Source organism: Panthera uncia, chromosome A2 (genome assembly GCF_023721935.1).
Source record: "Panthera uncia isolate 11264 chromosome A2, Puncia_PCG_1.0, whole genome shotgun sequence".
NCBI classification, from domain to species: domain Eukaryota; kingdom Metazoa; phylum Chordata; class Mammalia; order Carnivora; family Felidae; genus Panthera; species Panthera uncia.
This window is the reverse complement of record NC_064816.1, coordinates 29842227-29855415: the sequence shown is the minus strand read 5'-3', so window position 1 is coordinate 29855415 and position 13189 is coordinate 29842227.

Here is a 13189-nt window from a genome sequence, read left to right as displayed (position 1 = left end):
CAGATTTGCCAGCCGTTAACATTTTATTGCAATTACTTTGCTATTCGCTCTATGATTTTTTTTTCAGAACCATTAGAGAATAAATTGCATATTATATGCCCCTTTACCTCTAAATACTTCAATGTTGATTTCTTAAAAAGAATATTCTCTTCCAAAAGCCAGAGTAAAGTTAAAATTTCAACAAATGTCACATTGGCACGCTTTCATTTAATCTGTTGTTCACATGCCATTTTTGACCCAGTAATGCCCCTTATATTACTTTCCCCTGACACGGGATCCAGTCTAATATTGGCCATTGCATTCAGTCATGCTATTTCTTTCTTCTCCTTTAATTTGGAACACTTTCACAGCCTTTTATGACTTAGAAAGTTTTTGAAAATCTGGTGCACCTCCTTTAAAAATAGGATATTCATCATTTCAAGTGAGCCTTGTGCTTCCTCATGATTGGGTTCAGGTTATGCATTTCTGACTGGAAAACTATGGAAGTGATGTGTCCTTTCAAGCATCATACCTGGAGGCTCATGACGTCCATATGCCCTTCACTGGCGATGTTAATTTTGATCACTAGGTCAAGGTGTTGTGTGGCTTCTCCACTATATCGTTAGCATTTTTATCCCTTGTAATTCATCAGCCATCTGCGAAGATTTCCCAACTCCAGCACTCCCTTGACATTCGTTTGTTAGTGCTAGGAATTCTATTCTAAGAAAGAGCTCTCCCTTTTCCTCCTTGATTACTTTTTTTCTGTGTATTTTCATTAGGGACTCCTGTATTCCTATTGCCAATTCTTTATAACTCATTACAGCCTTGATTATTTTGATGCCTAAATTGTCTTCGATTTGGCCCCGGCTGGTTCCTGTGATCTCATGACATGCCTCCATTATGGTGATGATGATTTTGAGCACTTCCCTTCTTTCTGGTACAAGAAGAGGTTCCAGGTTCATCTTGTACCTTCCCTGGCCCTGCTCTGAAATCAGCCATTTCTCCTAGGAGCCCTGTTTCCTTGGAGTTTCCCTGACTCTTTTTTCAAAAAAAATTTTTTTTAATGCTTATTTATTATTGGGAGACAGAGACAGACAGAGCAAGAGCATGGGAGGGGCAGAGAGAGAGGGAGACACAGAATCAGAAGCAGGCTCCAAGCTGTCAGCACAGAGCTGATGTGGGGCAACGCGGGGCTTGAACTCACAAACCGCAAGATCATGACGTGAGCCCAAGTCGGATGCTTAACCAACTGAGCCACCCAGGCATTCCTAGAGTTCCCCTAGACTCTTAATCACCAAATCCTAGTAGTGCATACTTGTGAATGTCCTTTTTGTTCTTTTCTGTTTTGCTTGAATTTTAAAAGTCACGAACACACACACGTGTATGTATATATTTTCCACAAAAGCCATAAAGATATTAGAAAAGGACCCACAACCACTGTCAACCAGACCACCGCCTCAGCGCAGCATCCAAATGGTGCCCTCCACCTTCTTCTAGTTCTCTTTCCCTCTCGATGGCACTTCCGAAGACAGGGAGAAACAGCTATTTTTGTTCGCATAAGACCTTTAATCTTGGGAGCCCCAGACAGGAACTTTGAAGGGAAGTGGGGAGTGAACACTGCAAATGTGAAAACATAAGGTCAAAAAGTTAAATGTAACAAGAGCTGTTTTTCCCTCCTCACACCTGAAGTGGGATGTGGCAGGCCTCTTTGGCGTAGGCTGCACACAGATGTGACCTTCCAAAGAAAAGGGCAGCCTCCCAGCTGCTCTAGGTTTGGTCACCCTCTCAGAGCACGAGGCTCAACACCTCATTACAGTCCCCTCTGGTCGAAGTGCTCAGGCATCCTGTACTCACAGAACACGAGTAGTGAGCCTGGGCATCCTTGCCTCGTTTCTAATCTTGGAGGAAGAGCTTTCGGCTTTTCACCATTGAGTGAGATGTCAGCCGTGGATTAGTCCATACATGGCCTTTATGATTTGGAGGTAATTTCCTTCTCTTCTTGGTTTGTGGGGAGTTTTTAACCACAAGAGGGTGTTGAATTTTATCAAGTGCTTCCTCTGCATCTGGTGTGATTGTTAGCCTTCATTCTGTTAGTGTGATGGGTCACGTTAATTGATTTTTATGTTGAATCATCCTTATGTCCTAGAGATAAATCTCATTTGGTCATAGTGTTTGATCCTCTTAAAGTGCTATTGAATTTGGTTTGCTAGTATTTTGTTGAGGGTTTTTTATATCTATATTTGTCGGGGAAATTGGCCTGCTGTTCTCTTTTCGTGGGGTACCTTTGGCTTTTGTATCAGAGTGATGGCTGGACTCAATAAAATGAGTTTGGAAGGTTCTCCTCATTAGCTTTGAGAAGGGGCATTAATTCTTCTTTAGATGTTGTGTAGAATTCATAAGTGAAGCCATTTGGTCCTGGGGGAAGGAGCATCAGAGGGCTCCCTGGAGAAGGAGACACCTGTGAAACGATGTGGACAAATAAATGTGTGTGTGGAAGGATAGGGAGTAGTTGTGAAGTCTGAGGAACTTCCCTTCTCCCACTCCAACAGGACTTCTGGAAGTTTCTTATTTCTCAGCCACCTGAAAAGGATGAGATTTAGATAATAATAATTGTAACTTCTTCCACTGGAACATTTCTCGTGTGCCAGATATCATTAATTTACAAAATTCATGTTGATTGATTAAATAATTTTTTAAAAGTTTATTTATATTTGGGGGGGGAGGGGCAGAGAGAGAGGGAGACACAGAATCCGAAGCAGGCTCCAGGCTCTGAGCTGTCAGCACAGAGCCCCACACGGGGCTCGAACTCACAAACTGTGAGATCATGCCCTGAGCCAAAGTCGGACACTCAACCAACTGAGCCACTCAGGTGCCCCCAGACTTCATGTCAATTCTTTCTATGTTCTCTCGATATTTCTCTGAGGCAAGTGTTCCCATTTTCCTGAGAGGAAAGTGTGACTGAGAGAGTCCATGTGATTTGCCTGAGGTTAACCGGGTTGTTACAGAACCAGAATTCACATTCCAGTGGGTTTTGGTTTCAAAGCCTGTAAGCTCATATGTAGTTTAGATTGCTTCTAGGCCCCACAGAAGACCTGGATATTTGGGCGGGCGGGGGTGGGGGTGGGGGCGGGGGGGGGGCGCAGATTGGCCTGTAGCAGTTGGACTCAAGCTTTTGGTTTTCTGTGAACTTTTGAATCTGAACTCCATGATCTAAGTGCCACTATATTTTGCAGCCTCAGAAGTGCTCCTGAACTGGAGAAGATGCTTCTGGGCCCAGCCTGATGTGAAGCCTCATGGTCTATCAGGGCCACGCCTGGCACAGGAAGGTAAGACAGGGACATAAGTTTAGTCCTGTTTCTCTGATCCGATAGCATTCAAGAGAGGCCAAGTCAGGATAGAAGCTTTCCTTAAGGCAAGTGGAGAGGGGAAAAGAAAGGCTTGCGGGCTGTGCATATGGCGGACGGGAACGTGGACTTCAGAGCCTGAGGTCAGCGGACATCTTGTATTTATCACTTCTAGCTTTGGACAAGTTGTTTGAAATCTCTGAGCCTCTTCTTCTTTTTCTTTTTTTTAAGTTTATTTGTTTTGGGAGAGAGACAGAGATTGAGAGTGCGAGAGGGGGAGAGGCAGAGGGAGAGGGATAAAGAATCCCAAGCAGGCTCCATGCTGTCAGTGCAGAGCCTATGCAGGGCTTGAACCCATGAACAGTGAGATCATGACCTGAGCTGAAATCAAGAGTCAGACGCTTACCTGACTGGGCCACCCAGCCGCCCCAAGCCTCTTCCTTATAAGCAACATGATTAAATGCAAGCCCTTGCCTTGGCAGTTCTGACTGAGAATAATGAGATATTAATGAGATCATGCTTATAAAGCCGTAAAGCAGTGCTTTATACATGGCAGCCATCACCACCACCACCATCATCGATGATGGTTATCACTGCTATTAAAAAGCTGGGAATCCTGAGCTACCTTATTCTGGAAACTTGACTCTTTGTATTGCTTTCTCTCCACGTTTCTTAATCACTTACAAATTTGTGCCGGACCCTGGGCAAGGAGGAACAAGAGAAACTCAAGGTCCGGGGTGGGGGGAGTCCCATGAAAAAGGCAGGCCATATAGAATGAATGACAGCACAGGAAGGATGGCCTCAGGGCAGTGAGAACCTGGAAGAGCTGTAAGTGGTGAAAGCTAGCTGCAACTGGCTTGAGCCCAAAGAGCGGCTTACTGGTTCACACCGCTGAGATGCACAGGGGGAGCCTGGCTTTGTGGACTGCAGTCGTCCAGCAAGGCTGGACTTAGGCGCTCGCACAAATCACCGTGAATCTCTCCATCTCTCAGCTGTGGCTCCTTGTGTGTTGCTTTCATTCTCAGGAACCTCTCTCCAGGTATATTCCACTGGTTTAAGAACTCTTGCTGGAAGAGAAGTCCTTTGGCTAGCAAGTAATGGCATCATTTTCTGCACTCTTTGGCTTGAATTGGATACATGTCCATCCCTGAACCAACCACGGTGATCGATCGCTGCAGGTTCAGAGTATGCTAATCCCGCCTCGCCCTGACAGACCACACAGTCCGTTTTCCAAAGGGAAACTGAGGTATATGGTCATGAGCAGGGGGAACGGATGCTAGGTAAGCAAAGACAATGGGTGTATGCCCCTGGAACGGTGGAGAGGCGGCCAGTGAAAGCTTCTAGAATGAAGGGGCCCTTGTTTAAAACCACAGAGGCATGAAGATGTGTTTTGTTTGAAGAACACCAAATAGAAGGTAGAAGCACGGAGATGGGAATGGAAAGGTACAGAGATATTTTCAGGGGATTTCATTGTTCCAAGTGTCGTCACTTACATTTCCTCGCTTAGACTGCCTGGTGAGGTGGGCCCCCTCCAGCTTTCTCACCTGTAAACTGTGGATACTTATGTCTGCTCTCCACATGCTCCCAGCAGCTCCCATTGTCGCTAAGTTCAGGTGCTGCAGCCCTTGCTGGCTTCTCTGACCCTGTCCACTCTTTTGTGAGTGGTCCCTTTGTCAGTGTCTCTGCAATGATCCTCTTGGGGTGTGTTAGCTATGTCGTGTGGGGTCCTTGATGGGTATGACAGCATATACATTCAGGGATAATGCGCAGCAGAATCGGTCCCCCCCAAACTAGATGTTTCTGTGGGGAGACCCCAGCCTCATCTTCTCCCAGCACGTAGAGAGGTTGTTAAATAACACTTATATGAATCATGCAGCGAGTTGGCCAAAAGTCAGCCAAGAAAGAAATGAATTGCAGGCTATTTGTCACCAACAGCCTGTCCAATCAAGCTCCTTCATGATTTGTAATACAACGTAGGCTTCAGCAGGAAACATTTATTTTAGCCTCATCATTCCCTGCTCTTAATGATGTTTACTTTGCAAATGCTTCTCGTAATTTCCTTTTTTTTTTTTTTGCGACTGCCTTCTTCTGTCAGTGTCCTCTTTTGTGCCAAGAGCACAAACAGCTCAGAGATTCCAAATCCCTCAGAAGAAATGCGACTCTATTTATTACTCTGTCAAATGGGCCTCTCAAATTCAGCTTTAGAGATAAATAAGACCCTGAGAAATATCACAGGAAGATGAGTGAATGATGCCACCTGAACAGATACTAGAAATTCAAGGTCAAGCTACTTGCCCAACAGTAACATTCAGAGGCTGCTGATTGCCTCCAGGCATTTTTCCTTTTGTCCATCCATCTGTTATACATCCACTGGGTACTAAGGAAGGAGGCTGGGCTCTAGAGATACAATGATGAGCAGGATAGACATGTCGCTGCCTCACAGAGTTTATGGCACAAAGCGGCAGTGAGAACATTAAGTAGTCACTGTGCAGTATAAGCTCTTAATAGGTAGGAACGAGGCATTACGTGAGCATTGACGAGAGGACCTCAGGCAATCCAGAAGGGAGGGCCAGCAAATGCTTCCCAGAGAAATAATGGTGAAGCTGAGCCTGTGGAGTTGAGAAGGAATTAGTCAGGGGAAGGTGGAAGGGCGCACCAGGCAAAAGGAACAGCATTTACAAAGGCCTCAAGGCAGAGAGACTGATACAGATGGCTTTCTTATCACATTGCCATCAGGACCCTGTCCAGCTGGGCTGCATTTTAATCTATCTCCTTCCTGAGGGATCCCAGAAGTAGCCTCCAAATCCTTCAGCCTGTTTCCATTTCGTCTTTAGTCCATTTCCTTCTTACCCATGTCTACTCTTCTCCCCTCAAACCCATCTCCGATCACATCACAGCTCTGTTCAGACATACCATGGCTGTGCACATTTTGTCTGTAATCTCCCTTTGTCGTTTGAGTCCTATTGCATTCTCCAGGCACTCGCTGCACATTATTCCCTTAGCATCTGCAAGCCTGGCTTCCGTGCCTTTGGGAGAGCTCTTCCTTTTACCTGCATTGTCCTCATCCCCTTCGTAGCTGTGTTAGCCAGGGTCCTTGCACAGTCCAGACGGTACACTCGAATTTTTTTTTTTTTACATTTATTTATTTTTGAGAGAGAGAGATAGAGCACAACTCGGGGAGGGGCAGAGAGAGAAGGAGACACAGAAATCAAAGCAGGCTCCAGGCTCTGAGCTGACAGCACAGAGCCCAACGCAGGGCTTGAACTCACAAACCGTGAGAACGTGACCTGAGCCGAAGACGGACGCTTAACCGACTGAGCCACCCAGGTGCCCCCAGAGGGTACACTCAAAATAGATAGCTGAGAAGCATTAGGAAAAGAAACTGTTTACATAGAGGTGTGCAGGGTTTAGGGAAACCAGCATGAGGTGGTACGGTCCTCACGATGGAAAGGTTAGCAGATACAGAAAAAGTAGCTGTGTGGAAAAGGCTGTCCAGCTCAGTCTCCTCCACCCTGCTATCAGCTACAAGCTCATGGGCTTCATCCAACAAGAAGCCAGAGGCAAAGTTGCAGGTAGCTGCAACCCATGGAGGTCACCCTTCTGGACACAAGTTAGGTAGAAAAGAGTACCAAGGAGACCTAGAGGGACAAACAGAGAATAAGCGCAATACCTTCCCCTACTTCTGCCATTCATCTCAGCCTTTTCGAAATTAGATCCCTGAATCAAGATCCAACATGAATCTCAACCCATCCAAGATTCCCCCCACCTGTGCCGCTCCCTGTTCTCCAGTGGGAAGCACTTTTCCTTATCACTATCTCTACTGTGCTGCTCCTCATTTTGTACCTTACTCCAGCACAACTTATACGCATGTGTCTTAGGTTGGGCTCTCTGAAAACAGACCCTGAAATGAGAATTTGGGTCAAGGTGACCTCAGGAAATGTTCTCAGGAAGAGCCGACAAGGAGATGGGAAGAAGGAAGGAACCCTAGCCAAGCTAGGGTATGACTTAGTGCTACAGGGGAGGTCTGGGATCCGTGCACATCTGGCCTCCAGGTTGACTGAGGCAGGGGGCAGGCAGCCGCCTAGAAGGATTCCCACACAAGTCAACCGTTGGTCAAGGGCTTCTGGTTCTCTGAGCTTGCAGGCAGAGTGGCTCTGGCAGCCTGTCATCAGATGCTGACAGACAGATGTAGATGGTGGCTGATGAATGTGGGCATTCATTGGGGTCCGATGTGGACAAAAATGATGAAGGAATTAAAAGAGTGGGGGGGGGACAGCACTGACAGGTCCGTTATTACTCACATCTTCTCTGTCTTCTTAGTAAGCTTATAGAGTGAGGACTGGATTCGTCTATGGAACACCATATGGATCGTTGTAACATCAACATGAAGCACCAAGGCCGGCTCCGTGGGTGTGTGACTTGTGCAGCTGCACAGGTCTTAGAAGAACCCCCTGCATGGCGTAATGCTCCACTGTCACCATTTTGAAATTCTTAACAATTGTTGAACAAGGAGTCCTACATTTCCGTTTTGCACTGGGCCCCAAAATTACGTAGCTGGTCCCGTCTACCACAAAGTGGGCATTTGATAGGTGTTTAGGGAATGAAGGAATGATGCCTGGCATTCATTAGGTGGTCAATAAATGCAGGCTAAATGGGTATATCAGAAGCAACTGCTGTCCTTATACCTTCAAGCGCAAAAATAAAGAAGGTGGTGTGGGGTCCTGCCATATTATACTGGCTGCTGCTTCCCCAGTTTTCATCCCTCTCTAGGCCCCTGAGGAGGTGTGGATAAGACTTGTTTACTTCAAGTCACTATTTATTTTTCTCTTCCCATGACATGGAAAATTCTTGGCATCAGACAGCCTCAGGGTAACACTATTTTTATTTCCCCAGCAGAATAATTAAATTTAGGCTCAATTGCTCTTCCTTAGCAGAGAGACTGTGGGCAAAATTGGATAAAGAGGCTGCTGCAAATGGCTGGTTGGGATGGGTTCCAGGTAGACTGGGCACCTTGATATGGAACACATTCACTGTGGGTCCACATGGGGAGGAAGGAGGAAAGGCTTTGCTAAGATCGGTCAGCCAGACCTCTCTGCTGCATAGGGCAATCACAAACGTATCTTAGAGTTGCAGAACTGGATGGAGCCAGAGGAATGGTCATGTAGACCAGGGGTCAGCAAACTACAGCAAATAAAGTTTTATTGGAACACAGCCACTGCCATTCATTTCACGTACTGTCTCTGGCTGTTTTCATGATAAAACAACAGAGTTGAACTGTTATGACAGAAACTGATTGGCATGCAAAACAGATAATATTTATTATCTGGCCCTTTATAGACAAAGTTTGCTAACCACTGACCTAGAGAAGAAACCCTCAAAGAATGTTATGTAGACACTAAGAGTCCTTCAGGATTATTATGTAAACTCTTTCCTATTTATTTAACTTAAAGTTGAACTCAAGTCTTTTTTCTTTATTATTTCTTTTAATGTGTATTTATTTTTGAGAGAGAGAGACAGCACGAGCAGGGTAGGGGCAGAGAGAGAGAGAGAGAGAGAGAGAGAGAGAGAGAGAGAGAGAGATACAGAATCTGAAGCAGGCTCCAGGCTCTGAGCTGTCAGCACAGACCCTGATGCGGAGCTCAAACCCATGAACCGTGAGATCATGACCTGAGCCAAAGTCTGAGTCTCAACTGACTGAACCACACAGGTGCCCCAAAGTTGAGCTCAGTTCTATATTGAAATCTGTCTTTTACTGCTGTAACTCAAAGAAAATGGGTCGAGAGACAGAATTGATAGAGACCTATTTCTTGTCTCATTGCCACAGTTCGTCTGGAGTCCCAGTCATACAGAACGATTTACCCTGCATTTACCACACATGCTCCTACTTTCCCATATATGCTGCTTCTCTTCTTGGAATAAAGGCCCTATTTTATCTTCTCTATTTCATGATGTCCAATTGCGAATCATCTTCTAAAAGATTCTAAGGAATGCCTCGAATTGTCACTAGGAAGATTTCCCAAGACATCCACAAGTACTGTCTAAAAGCTTATGATAGGCAAAATAGTATTCTTGGTGCTGAGAACCAGGGGAGGGGTTTTCTCTGTTTGGGTTCCTCCCCAAAGCAGGCCCTGAGATAAGGATTTAGGTACAGGAAGCTTATAGGTAAGCCATCCTAGGAAGGAAAAAGCTGAGGAAATAGGTAAAGTGAATTAAAGCAAGGAGAAAAGATAATAAAGGTGTGTTAATGGGTCGACGACCCATTGTGGGTAACTGGGGCTCAGTTTCCCTGGGGTCCTTCTGCTGGACTTGTCTCATGATCATAGCCCACCTTCGTCTCCCTCATCTGCTGTAGAGCAAGCTCCCAGAGCTGTATGGAAGGGAGGCACGTGTACCTGAGGCGGGAAGTTGTCAGTGGGCTGGAAATAGTCTCCTGAGATGACAGATGAACTCAGGTGTGCTGAGAAGACACGGGCTGGGCATCAGCAGCGTCTGCGACAGGGTAACATTCAAAATATGTAACCTGAATGGGATGAGCACAGACCATTCAGAACAGAGGCCGGTTGTGAACATCTGGTGTGGACACGCCAACAATCAGCTGTCCTAAGGGTGCAGACGTGAATAAGAATCTCAGTTTTTAGGCTGGGTTGCTCCAAGAAGAACTGAGGGGATTTCTATGCTGACATGCTCTTCCAGCCCCAAATCACCCAGAACAGTTGAAATGAAGATTCCAGTTGGTTCTGTGTGGCTTCAGGGCACAGGCCAAACCCTCCCTCCTCTCTCGGCCCAATTACCCCTCCGTACGTTAACTTAAAAAGGATCTTAAGAGCCAAGAAACCCCCCTTCGCTCACACATGGTCATCTGAGATTGGAAGTGGTTTCCATTCTTCACCTCTCCTCCCATCCTGATTTCAGAGGAGGAGGTGGGTGGAGGGAAATCTAGCAGGGACAGCTCCTGAACCACGAGCCCCATTACTGCTCAATTTAATGTCTCCACTATTCCACGCGGGCTTTTCAGAGGGAATCAAAAACTCTTTCCTTGAAGACCAAAGTGTCAGAGAAATTGAAGGTCCTTTGGAATCCTCCTTGTGGCTCTCCTTTCTCCACTTTGAATTTCATTATTGATTTTCATTAAGCCCCTCAGAGGCCCCCTAGTACCTACAGCTTTCTCTCAAAACAAGAGATTTTGAGAAAGCAGCCAGTTACAGGCTGGCAGAGATACGGCACCCTCACAACCAAATAAGCCCTTGTCCTAACCCTGAGGTGTCTGTCTCTCCTGCTGAAAGGGCCAAAAATTTCCCAGGATTAACTTGTCCCGCTGTGGGGTACAAATCTCTTTGAGGTCAAAGCAAAGAGGGACAAAACCCAGGAATGAGAAGCAGATGAAGCTGGTGAAGTAACTTTGAATATAAATCATTGAATTTTGTTTTTGTTGTTGTTTTTTTTAATGTTTTATTTTTTTTTTTAATTTTTAATGTGTATTTATTTTTGAGAGAGAGAGAGAGAGAGAGAGAGAGAGAGAGAGAGAAAGAGCATGAGCAGGGGAGGGGCAGAGAGAGAGGGAGACACAGAATCTTAAGCAGGCTCCAGGCTTTTTGAACACTCAGCACAGAGCCCGATGCAGTGTTGGAATCCACCAACGTGAGATCATGACCTAAGCCAAAGTCGGATGCTTGATCAACTGAGCCACCCAGGTGCCCCTAAATCATTGAGTTTTGAAATGGCTTTATCTTTTTTTTTAAACCTTATTTATTTATTTTGAGAGAGAGCAAGAGAGAGCAAGAGAGAGTGAGAACACCTTGGTGGGCAGGGATGGGCAGAGAGGGAGAGAGAGGATCCCAAGCGGGCTCTGCACAGTGAGTCCAGAGCCCGGCGCAGGGCTCAATCTCACCAGCCATGAGATCATGACGTGAGCCAAAATCAAGAGCTGGATGCTTAACCCCCTGAGCCACCCAGGCGCCCTGTGAAATGACTTTATCTTATAAAAACGTGCCTTGAAAAAATGGCTGGGGCTGGCCAAGGTCCAGAAATCAATAAGACACAGAAGGAGTGATCATGTGGCTCTGCCTCCAGATAATCATGGCTGGCAGATAGTTCCAGATTCTGGGTTCCTCTGTCCTAATGGGTTATGCACTCTGTGTGGCTTCACTGGCCCTGTTTAAACAATGGGGACGTTTCATGGTCTGTGCCTTTGATCTCGAGAATATTCTCTGCACTTCTTATATGCTGGTTCTGAGCTAAACCAGAGTGAGAGCAATCTTAAACTAACTCTAAATCTTCATTCTCACCAGTTTTTAAAACTAGCGGTCTTTGGGAGCGCCTGGGTGGCTCAGTCGGTTCAGCGTCTGGCTCTTGATTTCAACTCAGGTCACGATCTCATGATTTCTGAGTTCGAGCCTCACATCGGGCTCTGAGCTGACAGTGTGAAGCTTGGTTGGAATTCTCTCTCTTCTCCTCTCTCTCTGCCCCTCTCCCCTTCTTGAAATACATATTTTTTTAAAATGATGAAAGAAAGAAAGAAAGAAAAACTAGCAGTCTTTGCAGTAAGATCCAGCTCACCCATTTGCCATTAGAGCACACTGTGTTGTGTTTTGTCCCCCCTTTGGTAGGACATTGAGCTGCATCTAAGCAAACATCTAAATGTTCTCCTTCGCATGTCTTCTATTCGAGAAGAACTCATTAATTCACGTATTTGTTCGTTCAATATTCACCAAGCAGCTACTAAGCTGTAGGTGGTGTTCTGGGTGTTCAGGATATCATATAAGACAGGCAGTTCTCCTGCTTTTAAAGATCTTACAGGCCAGTAAATGAGCACATGAATTGTGGGTTTATATGGCACTTGCAAAACATATATAAAGTATATCTTTAAAAAATAAAATAAAATAAATAAAGTATATCTACCTGTTTTTAACCTAAAAAAAAAAAAAAGGAGAAATCATCTTTTTTTCTTCTTTTTTTTTTCCTCTAGGACATCCTCGGTTTACTGACATTTAGCTCTCTATATATTGATCTTTGCCACAGACAGCCAAGGTCAAAACACAGCAAAAAGGAGCAAAAGAGACAGATTTTTAAGTAATTAATATTTGTCCATGGGCTCACGGGCACCTTGTTATAATTTTCTTTTTAAAAATTCTTGGTCTGCATGAAAGAATATCAGAATGGAAAGGAATTTTCGGGAACATCTGGTCACAGTGCCCTCCTTTACTAAGTGAGGGGGAACCTGAGATCCAGAAAGGAGGGGAGCCGGGAGTGAAACTCATGGTTGTGCCCCCACATCAGCATCTCTACCACTGTCCCTGGCAGATTCCATTGTCAGGAAGACACTCTCCCCTCCTCCCCCAGCCTCCTGCCTGCCATTTGCACTTTGTTCAAGGAAAACCATGGGCCATAAGCTGCACCGATTAAACATTCCATTGCCTTCCTCCAAAGGAAGAATTCCCCAGAAAATTAAGCCTGAACGGCATAAAGAGGCAGGAAAACATGTTTTATTGTTACTGCTTTTCTGCTTCCACTCTTGTTCAATCCCTTTGGGTTCCGGACCTAGGAAACATAACGACTGCTGCTTCTCCTTCCTGGTCGCTTTGGAGGAGAATTTGGTGTAATCAGGTATAGTCCTCAAATAATGGAGAAGCTCTTCGTTGGTGGTTTTACATCCACTCATGTTATCAGAGACAGGAGCCCAACTGTGGCACAAAAACACAGGCGTGGGGAGGAATCCTGGGTTTTTTCTGCTCTTTATTGCTATGTGACCCTAAGTAACTCACTCAACCCCTTCAATTTCATTCTGTTGTGTGAAATAGAGATGATAACACCTATCTCACAGTTATTTAGGGAATTCAGGAAAAGACCATATGGCAATGCTTGGGTAT